At 40.2% G+C, this 17418-nt stretch overlaps 1 pseudogene; it reads left to right on the top strand.

The window, feature by feature from the left end:
* Positions 1 to 619: 619 nt before the first annotated feature.
* LOC129551929 (methylosome protein WDR77 pseudogene) lies at positions 620 to 1650 on the top strand (annotated as a pseudogene).
* Positions 1651 to 17418: the final 15768 nt, after the last annotated feature.

Below are 17418 nucleotides of genomic sequence, written 5' to 3'. Positions count from 1 at the left end.
AGTGTAATAAAGTAATGAATGGTGGGGCTAGAAAAGTCTTCTGGGATCACACATTTTCATGAAAACTGAGTGTTAGTCACTCAGTTGAGTCCAATTCTTTGTGACCCCATGGACAGTAGCCCGTCAGGCTCCTCTGTCCAAAGAATTTTCCAGGCAAGAATACTGGAGTGGGTAGCTATTCCCTTCTCCAGGGGATCTTCTCAACTCAGGGATTAAACCTGGGTCACTCACATCACAGGCAGATTCTTTACCATCTGAGCCACCAGGGAAGCCCCACAAGGCGTCATACTTTCAACTTAAAAGTTTGGACTTTACCCTGTAAACAAAGAGGAAATACCAAAGGTCTTTGATCTAGAAGTAACAGTTTAAGAGCACTAAGATTTGTGGATAATGCGGTTCAGAAAGAATTAAAATGACTGCTCAATGTCCTTCTTTGGGGAGAGGATTTTAAAGGACTGCTACATAGTTAAACCATTAACATTCAGTATTTTCTTCTTCAGGAGATATTGAGGCTGTAGCCTGTTTAAAAGACCAGAGGCCCAGAGAGGAACCAGATGGGGGCTCACTGAGCTGAATCTCAGGTGGGCGTCCAGTTTGTGTATAGCCTGGAGTTAGAATCATGGAGATACAGAAGGAAACCCTGTCCTTCCTTGTGCCCACACCCTGTGGCCAAAAGTGGAAGCTTCCCCCTAACGCGCCAGCCTATGGAGCAGGTATTGGAGGCTGCACTGTACCTGTTTGATGGGATGTTCCTGCTCCAGGCTTCTAACCTGAGTGGCCACTGATGGGCTGGCCCCCTCAGGCTTTTCAAGGCCGCTTTGTGCCACCCCCAAGGAAGGTTTCTGCTTCGCTGGAGTCCAGACGGAGGCCAGAGTGGCTAACCTCACTTGGATAGGAGACAGAGTTATCCTAGTGGCTTCTGGTCCAGGTGCTGTTGAATTGTGGGAGCTGGATGAGAATGAGACACTCATTGACAACAAGCTTTGCAAGTATAAGCACGATGACATTGTGTCTACAGTGTCCTGAGCTCTGGCACACAAGCTGGGAGCTGGGAGCAAAGACTTCTGGATCAAGGTTTGAGACCTTGCTCAGCAGATGGTTCGAAATTCCTACCGATCTCATTCTGGGCAGGCCACCTGTGTTGCTGCCTTTCTCCACAAGGATACCGTGTTTCTTTCATGCAGCAAGGACAATGGAATCTTATTGGAGGATATCTGCTGTCCCAAGCCAGCCTCACAGATGGGCCACGGTGCCTCTGGCTACCTTCTTGCCTCCCTGGCTTTGCATCCTCAAAGACTGAAGTCTTTGTCTTTAGTGATGAGAATGGGACTGTCCCCCCCGTGGACACCAGGAGTGAAAATTGTGCCCTCAGCTCGGTGGTGCAGTCCTAGTGCGTCACGAGGCCAGTGTTCTCTCCACACAGCACTCCCCTCCTGGCCTCTATCAGCGACAACTACTCACTTGCTGTACTGGACTTAGACCTTTCGGAGGTTTAGAAGCCAAACCCACAGAAACTTTGTGAGAGATGCTACTTGGTCCGCACTGAATCGCTCCCTTCTTACCACAGCAGGCTGGGACCATGAGGTCCTCCACCATTTCATGCCCACAGAACCTCTCCCAGAGCCTGGACCTAAGAGTGTTGTCGAGTAGATTGGATTTCAGACAAAAAGCAAATCCCCTGAGAATATCCACTCCCTTTGCTCCTGCCCTCTCATGTGAGACAACACAGGAACATTATACAGTGTGTCATACACCAGATCTGTGCAGTTAGTAGGCATTGTCTCTCAGGCTGGGGGAGGCTGGATTCTGAACTTCTATAGTCAGGGAAGAACAATTTCCTTGAACGTGAAAAAAAAGTTTTTTTCTATATCAGCTAGAGGGTGGTGAATGTTTTTTTGGACTAAAGTTTATGGAATTCTCCAGGAAAGAATACTAGAGTGGGTAGCCATTTGTTTCTCCAAGGAATCTTCCCAACCCAGGGCTCGAACCTAGGTCTCCTGCATTGCAGGCAGATTCTTTCCCGTCTGAGCCACCAGGGAAACCCCGTATAAAATATTTCATACTAAAATTTTTAAGTTTTTAAAAAAGGAGATTTTTAACATTTACTACTATTTTTTCTATCATACTGGGAGCTCTGAAGAAAGTGAATATTCTCAGCTCAGAACTGACATAAATGTGTGTTGCTGCTGCTGCTGCTGTGCTTAATTATTCAGTCATGTCTAATTCTTTGCGACCCCATGAACTATAGCCCGCCAGGCTCCTCTGTCCATGGGATTCTCCAGACAAGAATACTGGAGTGGGTTGCCATGCCCTCCTCCAGGGGATCTTCCTGACCCAGAGATCGAATTCAGGTCTCCCGCATTGCAAGTAGATTCTTTACCGCCCAAGCTGCCAGGGAAGCCCAAGAATATTGGAGTAGGTAGCCTATCCCTTCTCCAGGAGATCTTCCTGACCCCGGAATTGAAACGGGGTCTCCTGCATTGCAGGTAGATGAATAAAGCTTTTGACAAAAGATAATGAAATATACATCTTGTTCTAAGATGTAAATGAAATTGACTTTTGCACTTCTGCATTACCTATGTCCAGTGATTATACTTCAATTTTCTAGTCTTTAGAGTCTATCTCTGGACCCATAAACCCCTCAGCATAAAATATTCATGCCCTCATTTCACATGGCTCTCAACATAATATCATGTGCTGCTGTAACACTGTGATAATAATATGGTAATTAATGCTCAATTAGCTTTAGCAGCAAGTGAATTATAGTTTGAGAAGATGAAAGAGGGCAGTCCAGAATTAGTTTTGTTAAACTAAAAACTTTTAAGAATTGGGGAAAATTTAAATCACAAGAAAAATAATATATTTCATAGGACATGAGATATTAAAATCTGAGACACAAATTTACTAAGTAGAAGATTATAAGTGGCATTCCCATTCTAATTCACACGATGCAAAAATGTTAGAATTATTAGTTCTATTAGTAATAGTCCTATTGGAGCAGATCATATGATAGAATATGTATATTTTCCATAGCAGTAATGCCTGTGATTTTGATTTTCTGTGATTTTGATAAGCGCATCTTTAGTTATGCATTAATACATAAATAATAATACAATTTTGAATTTATAGAGCTCCTCTAAAAAAAATCACATGTCCTGAAGAATTATATTCAAAGTGACCTGAATGAAAAAAGATTTTTCAACTGTGAAAGAATTTCCTCCCTCTCTCCAATGTAACTGGGGAATGAACAGTAACAATCAAACAGAAGGCAGACAAGGCATGTCTAAATCAAATGTAAATATGTTGTCTTAAATATTTTACATAACTTCTGAAAGTCAGAAGAGACTTCTTTAGGGAGATGATTATTTTAATTAACATATAAATATGCATCATGACATATGCATGCACGCTAAGTCACTTCAGTCCTGTCTGATTCTTGGTGACCCCATAACCTGCCTACTCCTTTGTCCATGGGATTCTCCCAGCGAGAATACTGGAGTGAGTTGCCATGCCCTTCTGCAGGGGATCTTCCTGACCTAGGGATCAAACCTGTGTCTCTTATGTCTCCTTCATTGGCAGGTAGGTTCTTTACCATCAGCAACACCTGGGAAGCCCATGACTTCTTATAGGATATTTTAAAGGGGGGTCTAATTTGATTGAATCCAAACTGGAAAAGAAATAGTTCAAAGGTAAGATGAATAAACAAAATGAAAGGACAGAAACAAATATCTATGAAATTTGAGATGCTTTGAGTCAGCATTTGAAGGTTGTATTAGCCCATGATGTAAAATAGAGAAGTCCTGGGCAGAGCAAACAAGAAATGCTCTGATCCAAGCAGTCAAGGTTTGCAATCCTTTTGTTTTGAGTGTGGGCTGGATTAGCGGCTTCGTCTTAACAGAGTATGACCAAAAGTGATGGCTTATTACTGAGGTTAGGTTCCATGAAGACCACAGCTTCTGTCTTTAACATCCTCTCTCACTCTCTCACACATTCGCTCTGAGAGAAGTCAGCTGTCATGTGAAGAGCAGTCCTCTGAAGAGACATAGCAAGGAACAATAGATACATGGCACAGAACTCATTAACAGCTAGCAAAGAACAGAAGCTCTCAGTCCAACACCCTAAGAGGAACTGAACAAACTCAGAAGTGTTTGTTTCCCTAGTTAAGCCTCACATGAGACTGTGGTCTCATCTGATAGCTTAACTGAAACCTCACAAGGGACTAAGAACCAGAGGCATCTAACATCTGACTCACACAAAATGTGAGATAATAAATATTTGTTATTTTAAGCTACTAAGTTTTAGGGATAATTTTTTAAGCAGTGATAACTAAAATCAGGGGTGGTTTGAAACCCTGAAAAGAAGCTAAAATAGAATTCATATCTACAGCTTGGAACTGGCTCCATGGTAAAAAGAATGTATTTTCAAAATGTGCAATGGAGGGGATTGATTCTTGGTCAAGAGATAAGATCCTGAGACCAAGGTGTAATGATGGCAGAGGAAATTGGAAAAGATTCCTGGTTTCTAAATAAATTCGTCTCAACTAACCCAGTTAAGTGAGAATTTACTTTTAATTTTTCTCAAAATATATGTCATTAAATCTCTTTGTAAAACAGAAACATCTAGTTGTAACTTGGAATGAACTATTCTGGACTATATTTAATAAAAAGCAGAGAGAGCAATGGGGAGCTACCAGAAGAAAAGAAAGACCAAGGAGACATCTGTTCCAAAGAGCTTAGGCTTTGAAAAAGTTCACTTCTTGGGGTTTCTACCCACTCCCATAAAAGAAAATCCAAGATCCACGATAGCACTTTTTCTGTACTGCAATTACTGGTATATCTGTCTTCTGTACCTGACAATGAGAAACTTGGGTAGAAACTGGGACTTATTTATAAATATATTCTAACACATTTTTAAGGTGTAGAACACAGTAGGTATTCAAATATTTACTGAATAAGTAGATAAACAAATAAGTAACTCTAGTGGATTAAGGATCTTTATATCGCAATACACAGTGAACATATCAGATCACATACGTATCAGCTCAGTTTAAGAGCTAACCAAGGAATTTCTGTTTCCATTTAAGATGGTGTAAGCCCACTCTCTTGTACGCAAGGAGATCCAACCAGTCCATTCTAAGGGAGATCGATCCTGGGTGTTCATTGGAAGGACTGATGCTAAAGCTGAAACTCCAATAATTTGGCCACCTCATGCGACGAGTTGACTCACTGGAAAAGACTCTGATGCTGGGAAATGTTGGGGGCAGGAGGAGAAGGGGACGACCGAGAATGAGATGGCTGGATGGCATCACCGACTCTGTGGACATGAGTTTGAGTGAACTCCGGGAGTTGGTGATGGACAGGGAGGCCTGGTGTGCTGTGAGTCATGGGGTCGCGGAGAGTCGGACACGACTGAGCAACTGAACTAACTAACTAAGCCCACTACACCCTAACTCTCCTGGTAATTACAAATAAAACCCCTGCAACAGTTCAGTTCAGTTCAGTTCATTTCAGTCGCTCAGTCGTGTCCGACTCTCCGCGACCCCATGAATCACAGCACGCCAGGCCTCCCTGTCCATCACCAACTCCCGGAGTTCACTCAAACTCATGTCCACAGAGTCGGTGATGCCATCCAGCCATCTCATTCTCCGTCGTCCCCTTCTCCTCCCGCCCCCAACCATCAGAGTCTTTTCCAGTGAGTCAACTCGTCGCATGAGGTGGCCAAAGTATTGCAGTTTCAGCTTTAGCATCAGTCCTTCCAATGAACACCCAGGATTGATCTCCTTTAGAATGGACTGGTTGGATCTCCTTGCAGTATAAGGGACTCTCAAGAGTCTTCTCCAACACCACAGTTCAAAAGCATCGATTCTTTGGCGATCAGCTTTCTTCACTGTCCAACTCTCACATCCATACATGACCATGGGAAAAACCATAGCCTTGACTAGACGGACCTTGGTTGGCAAAGTAACGTCTCTGCTTTTTAATATACTATCAAGGTTGGTCATAACTTTCCTTCCAAGGAGTAAGCGTCTTTTAATTTCATGGCTGCAATCAGTATCTGCAGTGATTTTGGAGCCCAAAAAAATAAAGTCTGACACTGTTTCCACTGTTTTTCCATCTATTTCCCATGAAGTGATGGGACCAGATGCCATGATCTTTGTTTTCTGAATGTTGAGCTTCAAGCCAACCTTTTCACTCTCCTCTTTCACTTTCATCAAGAGGCTTTTGAGTTCCTCTTCACTTTCTGCCATAAGGGTAGTGTCATCTGCATATCTGAGGTTATTGATATTTCTCCCAGCAATCTTGATTCCAGCTTGTGCTTCTTCCAGCCCAGCGTTCCTCATGATGTACTCTGCATATAAGTTAAATAAGCAAGGTGACAATATACAACCTTGACGTACACCTTTTCCTATTTGGAACCAGTCTGTTGTTCCATGTCCAGTTCTAACTGTTGCTTCCTGACCTGCATACAGGTTTCTCAAGAGGCAGGTCAGGTGGTCTGGGATTCCCATCTCTTTCAGAATGTTCCACAGTTTATTGTGATCGACACAGAATACAAAAAAGCAACTATATAAGGATTTTGAAAATAAATAAGAGCAAGCACATTGAAGAAGACAACCAAAACTCAAAGATCAACCTGAACAGCAGTTTCCCAGCCTGGACCAATGGCAACCCAAATCCTGGAACTGTGCAGCAAGTGTGGACATGAAAATCTCCAAAAGAAATGCTTTTTCTGATCAGAGGATGGGGTAGTGACATGCCTGTGTGCTTTGGTGAAATCTCTCTGCTTTGTTTTATTTTCCTGTATTCCAGCCTTCCCCAAAGCAGTAGGAGGGCAGTGACAATTATGGTTGGATGGGCTTCTAAAACTCTGAGAGAAAGCCTTTACCTTCAGTCAGAAGATCCAGGAATGAGCTTACTCCCCACGCTCAAAAATGTACGGGGGAAACCCAGGATATTTCTTTATTTTTCCTCCTTCCTCTAAGCCCCAGGTATGGGAAATGCACAACAGTGTGAAGAAGCTAAACTCTGAGTGAAACTGCAGGTTTCCAGTCAGGGGACTGGGATAATGAAACTTACTCACTGGGGAAATAATAGGAGAGAAGCTCAAGGAGACTCTCTCAATTGGGGTATCCTGTATAAACCCACACAAGTCCTAGGCTCACCTCCAAGATGTGAATGCACAAAATAGACCCAAAACAGCATAATGAAGGCTTTAGAACTGAACTACAGTGCAGACTCCACCCAGGTCTCAGACTCACATCCAGTGGGATACATACGAGATGGGATCCCAGGAGCTGGAAAGACTTTGAAGACTGAACCACTTACCACAGAAGACAGTCAGAATTTGTAGTCTGAACCTAACTAGGCTGACTGCTGCTAAAACAACAACAACAAAATCAACAATTTCCAGATGATTTTTACACAACCCAGACATTCACAGCATAATGTTCAATATGTTCAGGATAAAATCCAAAATTACTAGGCATACAAAGAACCACGACAATCTAAACAGCTCTTAAGACAGTGCAATCACCAGATCCCTGGAAGCAGGTAGAAACGTTAAAGAATATAGAGGTCTCCTATAAATCTATAATTATGCAAATACACTTGACTATATAAGCAGTTTCACAAACTAAAAAAGACTTTAGCCATGAGAAGACTAATTTTGAATAAGGAAGCTTCAGGGCATATGGTAGGAACCCCCTAGAAATCATCAGAACCTCAAATTGGGCTCTGGCTACACTCACCCTCTATAGACTCCAACAGTACAGACTGACTCAGGTCCAACCTGGCTTCAGCATATTTGCCAACTCTGAAATCTTGACAAAGCTACATTGAAGTAACTCTTAGTGCCAGTTTCTTAATTAGCAAAATGGACATAATGGCACTTGCCTTAAAGGTACTTAAAAGTACTTGTGAGGATTTACAGGGTTAAAACATAAAGCACTTAGAGTATTCCTGGGGAGACTTTTGTGTGGAAGACAAATGGATAGCATTTCCTGTGTGCGCTATGTGCCTGCTCCTTCCTTCTTCACCCCCTCTAATGTCTTATTATGTAGCAGGCACTGTACTAAATGTTTTACACCCTTCATTCCATTTAATCTTCACAATGCCCCTGTGAAATAGGATGGTGGCTCAAATGGTAAAGAATCTGCCTGCCACGCAAGAGACCCAGGTTTGATCCCTGGGTTGGGAAGATCCCCTAACGAAAGGCATGTCAACCCACTCCAGTATTCTTGCCAGGAGAACCCCATGGACAGAGGAGCCTAGCAGGCTACAGTCCATGGGGTTGCAAAGAGTCGGACATGACTGAGCAACTAACACGTTCAATTTTATCTGCATTTTTTAGATGAAAAAAATTGGATTAACTCACTTTATTTCTGTACACACAAAGACACACATATCTTTATTTTTTACTTTTATTTGTGAATTTTCTGTCTTCCTGAGTAATATTTTATATACCTTACATATCCAGTATATATTTATTTTATAGATTAAATCTCAAAGGAAAACCCCATTTCTCTTTAAAATTTCTTGGGTGGCAACACACTGTTGCCCCATATACCACCTACCTTACTCTTGATTATTTTTCCTTTTAAATATGTCATTTCATAGACTTTTCCTGACCTCCCTGGATCCGGGTCCTTTGACCTCATGATAGATAGTCACATCATGGTATATGTGCAAAAATCTGGACCAAAGCATGTGTTTACTGCATCTGGGAGTACACATTCTTGGAGGCAGTGTGGGGACAATTCTCAAGAGCCATTTCATGTTCTAAGGACAGAAACATTGTAGTAATGTTCAGGTTCTCTCTGGTCTTTGAAATAGACCTGACTCCTTTAGAATATATTCTTTAAAATAAGTTGATCAATTATTTTGTACTTAATGCCAATGGCTGTGTCAGCATTACTGATTTGGAGACTAATGATGTGATTCATAGCTATTCTGGGAAAACATGAACATACTGGAAATAGAATGAGGGAGGTTATAGAAGTGTTGAATGAAAAATGGAGACAAGCCAAAACTGTTAATGACTTTCATGCTGCTCAGCAGAAATCACCTTTCATGTTCTCTGTTAATACAGTTAGAATCTAGGGATGACAGATTTCCAAGTTATGGATTCTCAAGAAGTAATTACAAGAAGTCATCTCTTCCTATAATTGTAAAAATATAAGATCTATTTAAAATAAATAATCATTATGCAACATTTTATTAACCAAATTTTTGCATTGTTCCCTATGTGAAAGAAGTATGGTAGGTCTCATACAAGAATAAATTGCATGTGAGGACACAATAATCTCAGGAAGTCCTTCAAAAACTAACTGGAGGAAGAGATACAAGTTAGGGAGAGATGAGAGCAGAACTACTTATGGAGGTTAAGGAATAATTTTGTGGGGTTCCTTCCACTATCAACATTTATATCCAGATGAAATCAAGTAAAATTACATTACATGCACTCTTTTTTGATTAATTTTTATTGAAGTATTGTTGATTTTCAATGTTGTGTTAGTTTCAGATGTTGTGTTAATTTTAGATGTAAAGTGAATTAGTTATATATATCCACTCTTTTTTAGACTCTTTTCCCATATTGGTCATTACAGAGTACTAAGTCGAGTTCTCTGTGCTATACAATAGGTTCTTATTAGTTATCTATTTTATATTTAGTAATGTGTATATGTCAATCCCAATCTCCCAATTCACCCCTCCACCCCTTTTACCCTTGATAACCATAAGTGTGTTTTCTATATCTGTGACTATCCTGTTTTGTAAATAAGTTCATTTATGAAAAAGTTCTTTAAAAATAATTAAAATGTTGGGTCCAGTGACAATCATTATATTTGAGAGAAAAATCAACTCAAACTGACTTTAACAATAAAGGAATATATGACATCAAAGGCTCAGTTTCACACTATGTCTCCATTCTGCCTTACATAATATATCTCTAGACAGGCCTTCCTGGGAAGCTTCAGTTTCCCTGCTGGTGGTAGTAATATGCTACAATACAACCAACTTTACATTTGTTATACCTCAACATCCAATACCAAAAAGACATCCCCTCTGCCATTTCACACATGTGAATTTTTATTTACCTTCCTTTTAACAGGATAGCAATTGTCACACAAAATATCATTGTTCTGATCTGGTTATGCACCCATGCCTGAAACAATCACTGTGATCAGAAGGATGGGATACATAGATTGGTCATTTGTTTTACCTTTCTAATAGATAGAACCCTTCTAATGTATTAAATGCTCTAACTTCTAATCTCAATTAATATTGAACTATTAAATAGCTACAAATTGATTTATCTATAGTTCTAGAATGAGGCTTCCTTGGTGGCTCAGCAGAAAAGATTCCACTTGCAATGTAGGAGACATGGGTTCGATCCCTGGGTCAGGAAGATCCCCTGGAGAAGGGCATGACAACCCACTCCAGTATTCTTGCTGGGAAAATCCCATGGACAGAGGAGCCTGGTGGGCTATGGTCCATAGGGTCATAAAGAGTCGGACACGGCTGAAGTGACTGAGCATGCACGCATAGTTTCAGCAACATCCCATTTAATTAATTTTTATTTTGCTCTGAGAGGTAAAGGCTACATACAGATAATGCTACATTTACTGCTATGTTAAAAAATGCTGAAACAGAATGCTTTTTCTTTGTTGTTTTTTATCATTTATGTTATGCATTTATTTTTCCAACTGATTTTCTTCTATTAGGTAAATACTTCAGTTAAAATTCAGTTAAAAGTTCTGAAATAGTTTTCAAAGTAACTATGATAATATAGAATTTGAAAGAAATGCAATTCTCTTTAAAGTAGTAATATAACTTGTATCCCTGTTCACATTTTTGACTAGTTACCTAGAGCTACAAATATATTTGGACTTTTAAAAAATATTAAAATAAATCTTTAAAGCATATATTTCTCAAGAATTTTATCTATGCTTCCCATCTCCACCTTCTCACCTCCCCCCTACATTTTCCAAACCACTGGAATTTGGCTTCTGCCCCATCATTATTGTTACCAATAGGCTCCATGTCACTCATTTCAACTGATATTTTTCAGTTCTTGGATTACATTACTTGATCTTTCAAAGTCTTCAACAGTTGGGCCAATTACACTCTCCTTTCCTGGATTTTTTGAGTCTGCCCTCTCCTACGAGCCTCCCACCTTTCTAATCATCCTTCTTGTGTCTCCATTGCAGGCTTATTCTCTTCTATGTGGCCATGAAATGTTGGAGTCCCTCAATATCACTCTTAGTTGCTGTCTTCATCTCACTCCTCCCATTTTTCCTAGGAAATTTCACATACACACAGTGGTTTGATGAGAGACTATTGTGCCAGCCCTAGCAATGCAGATCACAAAGCTGTATCCTTGGCCCAGAGAAGTCATCTGAGCCCTGGACTCAGTGTTCCTATTGCCTGATTGTGGCAGACACTGAAAATACTGTTCAAACCCCACTTCCTTCAAAAAGTTATTGGCCACTCAGCTATAAAGAATGTGGCAAGTTGACAGACAAAACTATAACTCAAAAAGATACATGTACATCTATGTTTACAGCAGTACTATTCACAACTGCCAAGAAAAGGAAACAACCTAAATGTCCATCAATGGATGAATGGATAAGGAAATGTGGAACATATATATACAAAGAAACACTACTCAGTCATAAAAAAGAATGAAATAATGCCATTGACAGCAACACAGATGAACCTAGAGATTTTCATATGAAGTGAAGTAAGTCACAAAGAGAAAGACAAGTACCATATATCACTTATCTGTGAAATCTAAAATACAACACAAATGAACCTATCTACAAAACAGAAAAAGATTCATAGACAGAGAGAACAGACTTGCGATTGCCAAGGGGGAGGCGGCTGGAGAAAAGATAGAGTGGGAGGTTGGAGCTAGCCAGATGAAAACTATTACTTAGAGAATGAATAAACAACAAGATTTTACTGTATAACACAGGAAACCATATTCAATAACTTGAGATAGATCAAACTGGAAAAGAATATAAAAACAATGTTTATACACACACACACACATATATATATACCCAACTGAATCACTTTGCTGTACAACAGAAATTAACACATTATAGATCAACTATATTTCAATTTAAAAAAAAAAATGATTTGCCAATACACCACACAGCATCTCACTAATCCAGCTCACAAGAGACTGACACATAAACTCAATTTCAACTTACTAATTTGCAAAGGAAAGTGTTTACTGCCTCTGGTTGGTATGGCCTACACATTCTTTACCAATAGGAACACGACACAAAAAGTCAAATTATAGTCAAAATGTTTCTTGGTGATCATAACCTTGGAATGAGTGGTGTCAGTTCTATGCTGTCTCTGGGCCAAGTCTTCTGTCCCTACACACAGTCAATCTGCCTTTTCTCTGAAATTTCAGGGCTGACCAAGCCCCCACACCATCTGATTGTCATGTGTTTTTCTTCAGCTACTAAATATAGTCAATTAGGTTACACAGTTCAATGTCACCTGGTGGGCAACCATTCTTCCTTTTTAGAGAAGAGTTTGCTATTCTGTCCTATGATCCTTTTAAAACTTTAATTTGCAACAAACAATCTAAAATCTCACAGAGAAGAAAGGGAGCTCACCTCCCTGCTAAGTATTCACAAAATATCAATTCACTTCAATTCAGTTCAGTCGCTCAGCTGTGTCCAACTCTTTGCAACCCCATGAATCACAGCACTGCCAGGCCTCCCTGTCCATCACCAACTCCCGGAGTTCACTCAAACTCATGTCCATCGAGTCAGTGATGCCATCCAGCCATCTCACTCTCTGTCGTTCCCTTCTCCTCCCGCCCCCAATCCCTCCCAGCATCAGAGTCTTTTCCAGTGAGTCAACTCGTCGCATGAGGTGGCCAAAGTATTGCAGTTTCAGCTTTAGCATCAGTCCTTCCAATGAACACCCAGGATTGATCTCCTTTAGAATGGACTGGTTGGATCTCCTTGCAGTCCAAGGGACTCTCAAGAGTCTTCTCCAGAACCACAGTTCAAAAGCATCAATTCTTCGGCGATCAGCTTTCTTCACAGTCCAACTCCCACATCCATACATGACCACTGGTAAAACCATAGCCTTGACTAGACGGATCTTTGTTGGCAAAGTAATGTCTCTGCTTTTTAATATACTATCTAGGTTGGTCATAACTTTCCCTCCAAGGAGTAAGCGTCTTTTAATTTCATGGCTGCAATCAGTATCCGCAGTGATTTTAGAGCCCCCAAAAATAAAGTCTGACACTATTTCCACTGTTTCCTCATCTATTTCCCATGAAGTGATGGGACCAGATGCCATGATCTTTGTTTTCTGAATGTTGAGCTTCAAGCCAACCTTTTCACTCTCCTCTTTCACTTTCATCAAGAGGCTTTTGAGTTCCTCTTCACTTTCTGCCATAAGGGTGGTGTCATCTGCATATCTGAGGTTATTGATATTTCTCCCAGCAATCTTGATTCCAGCTTGTGCTTCTTCCAGTCCAGCGTTCCTCATGATGTACTCTGCATAGAAGTTAAATAAGCAGGGTGACAATATACAACCTTGAACGTACTCCTTTTCCTATTTGGAACCAGTCTGTTGTTCCATGTCCAGTTCTGACTGTTGCTTCCTGACCTGCATACAGGTTTCTCAAGAGGCAGGTCAGGTGGTCTGGTATTCCCATCTCTTTCAGAATTTTCCACAGTTTATTGTGATCCACACAGTCAAAGGCTTTGGCATAGTCAATGAAGCAGAAATAGATGTTTTTCTGGAACTCTCTTGCTTTCTCCATGATCCAGCGGATGTTGGCAATTTGATCTCTGGTGCCTCTGCCTTTTCTAAAACTTGCTTGAACATCTGGGAGTTCACAGTTCACATATTGTTGAAGCCTGGCTTGGAGAATTCTGAGCATGACTTTACTAGCGTGTGAGATGAGTGCAATTGTGCGGTAGTTTGAGCATTCTTTGGTATTCCCTTTCTTTGGGATTGGAATGAAGACTGACCTTTTCCAGTCCTGTGGCCACTGCTGAGTTTTCCAAATTTGCTGGCATACTGAGTGCAGCACTTTCACAGCATCATCTTTAAGGATTTGAAAGAGCTCCACTGGAATTCCATCACCTCCACTAGCTTTGTTCGTAGTGATGCTTTCTAAGGCCCACTTGACTTCACATTCCAAGATGTCTGGCTCTAGGTCAGTGATCACGCCATTGTGATTACCTTGGTCCTGAAGATCTTTTTTGTACAGTTCTTCTGTGTATTCTTGCCACCTCTTCTTAATATCTTCTGCTTCTGTTAGGTCCATACCATTTCTTTCCTTTATCGAGCCCATCTTTGCATGAAATGTTCCCTTGGTATCTCTAATTTTCTTAAAGAGATCTCTAGTCTTTCCCATTCTGTTGTTTTCCTCTATTTCTTTGCATTGATCACTGAGGAAGGCTTTCTTATCTCTCCTTGCTATTCTTTGGAACTCTGCATTCAGATGCTTATATCTTTCCTTTTCTCCTTTGCTTTTTGCTTCTCTTCTTTTCACAGCTATTTGTAAGGCCTCCTCAGACAGCCATTTTGCTTTTTTGCATTTCTTTTCCATGGGGATGGTCTTGGTCCCTGTCTCCTGTACAAAGTCACGAACCTCCGTCCATAGTTCATCTGGCACTCTATCTATCAGATCTAGTTCCATAAATCTATTTCTCACTTCCACTGTATAATCATAAGGGATTTGATTTATATCATATCTGAATGGTCCAGTGGTTTTCCCTACTTTCTTCAATTTAAGTATGAATTTGGCAATAAGGAGTTCATGATCTGAGCCACAGTCAGCTCCTGGGAATCTTGAATTTCAAAAATTCCTCCTCCGCTAGCCTTCCCGCATACATCTCTAAACTGTCATCTGGGCAAAATACCATTTTAAGCAGAAGAGAATTTGTAAGAAAAAGGGAAATGATGGAGAAAGGTTAGTACCTGGATATGGGATAAAACTTAGCCATTGTTCCCAGATGAATACATCAGAAGCTCAAAAATATATACAAAATGAAAGTAAGGACAAGGAAACCAAAAAGAGTGAGAAGCTAGAAAAACAAACAGAAGTCATAAATCACAAACAGGGAAACTTAAAACATGGAGTCGGTCAGAAAACAGTGCACACAGGAACCAACAGTCAGGGGCTGGGGTAGTCCCACTTGACATGCCAGGGGGTGCCTTTCACTTCATCATCAACATGAACAGATTCCAGGGGGTGCCTTTCACATCACAGTCTACATGAACAGATTTCAGGGTGTGCTTTTCTCATCACCATCTACATGAACAGTGCTTGCTAGAGTTTTGTCATGCGCATGCTCACTGTTACAGAGGCCCTGGATATAAGGGTAAGATCAGAAGTCCAGATTTGCAGGAATAAGGAACTGAAAGGGAAGGGCAAAACAGGCAGAAGATATGAGGCTGTCACACTCAGCTGATTTAAAATTTTTAAATACTCTCTGTCTTGGAGAGCTTTCCCATAGTTCTGCTAAGGAAAGAAACACATTCTTTAAATATGACTGATCTATGACAGCAAATTAAAGCCAGCTACATAACCTACTGAAGTGAGGAGGGGGGGGAAACGGCTAATCCCAAGAAATGTTGTTTACAGCTAGCATTTTATTCTGTGTTTCACACTGGATCTAGGATGGTTTTTCCAAACATATATTCTGATCCAGCTCAATGTACCACTGAAAAAAGGCTTCGGTGGCCAAGAAACATTTCAGAAATGAGTAGAATGTATTTCCCTAATGGGAATTTACAACTCTCAATAATTTATAATGACTCATACATAAAAGGCCAATCTAGTTTATTTGAATATGAAATACCTTTTTTTCTTGGTAACATTAACATTCTGTGGATGACACTTTAGGAGCAGGCAATTACTGTCATGTGAGATAACTCCTTAATTCTCCCTCAAGATTTACAGTACATTTACATTTAGAAATACTGTACTCCTAAACAAACAAGATGAGAGAAGAGATCACGGGAGGTGTATCCACTGGGAAATGGTTTGAGCTGCTAGAACTGAGGCTCAATTATAATTGCTAAAACCCATTAGGATCTCAATCTCTTTCTCTTTTCTCTCTGTCTCTGTGTGTTTCACTGTCTCTCTCTCAGTCTCTCTGTCTCACACACACACACACACACACATACACACACAAATGTATGCTACGTGGTCCTACAAAGTTATGAAGAACTTAGACTCCATCTTATTCTGCCATCCTTATGTCATGGGTTCCACGTCAAAGTTACATAATTGTTGCCAGGAAGAAAGGGCAAGACAAGGTATAAAAGACTCTCTGCCGAGCTGAGTCAGCCCACCACTTGTTTTACACACAGTGAAATATACAAATCTTACATGTACAATTCAAAGGATGTACCATATAACCAACATCCCAATTAAGAGAAAATATTTTCATAACAGTACTAAATTGCATTGTGTCATCTTCTGCTCAGGAAGATGAGTGGTGCTCATCTTCCACTCAGAAGATTACTATGGTCCTCACAGCAAGCCACTGTTCTGGTCTGTTTTCTCATACTTTACTTTTGCCTACTTTTGAAACTCATAGAAATGGATTCATCCAGGGTGTTTTTATCTGTGTCTGGATTCTTTCACTCAGCATAATTACTTTGAGATTTATCCATGTGATAGCATGCATCATTTGTTCATTTTTTTTTTAATTTTTGCTAATCAATATTCCACTGTATGAATATACCACAGTTCTCATGCACTCTCTTGTTGGTATGCATCTGTGCTGCTTCCAGCTTTAAGCTTCTATGAATAAAGCTCCATAACTATTTTTATACAAGTCTCTTTGTGATGACCTTATAAATTTCTGTGCCCTGAAAGGCCTAGGAACAGCAATGTTCCAATAGTAATGACCACACTTAGTGCCCAGTTCTTGATTTCTAAATACTGCCCTCCACTAAAAGAGAACCAGAGCTTCTTTTAGAAATTGATAATTCATAAAGTGGGGAATGGGAAGTACAAAATGAGTCTGGAAATGAGGTCTGTTTGCTTGTTTACTGACTTTATAATTTTTAAAATAACAATTTTAAATTTTAGTTAATAATCCATAAAAACCCATGAGGAAAGAAGAGGGAAGGAGGAAGAAGGAAAGAAACAGTGAGAAAACTGGCAGTCACCACTTTTATCAAGTGATAAAAGTGAACATTAGTAAAAATAAGTCAGGTAGGCAAAATAAGGTACCCCCACATAAAACTCCACATCCTAATTTCCAGACCTGTGATTATATTCCTCTAGACAGAAAACAGAACTTTGCAGATTAAGGTTAAGGACACTGAGGTGGGAAGAATATTCTGGATTATGCTGGTGAATCCAATGTAATAAAATGATCCTTAGAAGTGGAAAAGTAGGGCAAGAGATGGAGTCAGA

Source organism: Moschus berezovskii, chromosome 3 (assembly GCF_049115385.1).
Source record: "Moschus berezovskii isolate FMDL1 chromosome 3, NW_MosBer_1.0, whole genome shotgun sequence".
NCBI classification, from domain to species: domain Eukaryota; kingdom Metazoa; phylum Chordata; class Mammalia; order Artiodactyla; family Moschidae; genus Moschus; species Moschus berezovskii.
Note: the sequence above shows the minus strand (reverse complement) of the source record. Positions and strands in the feature narration are given on the sequence as shown.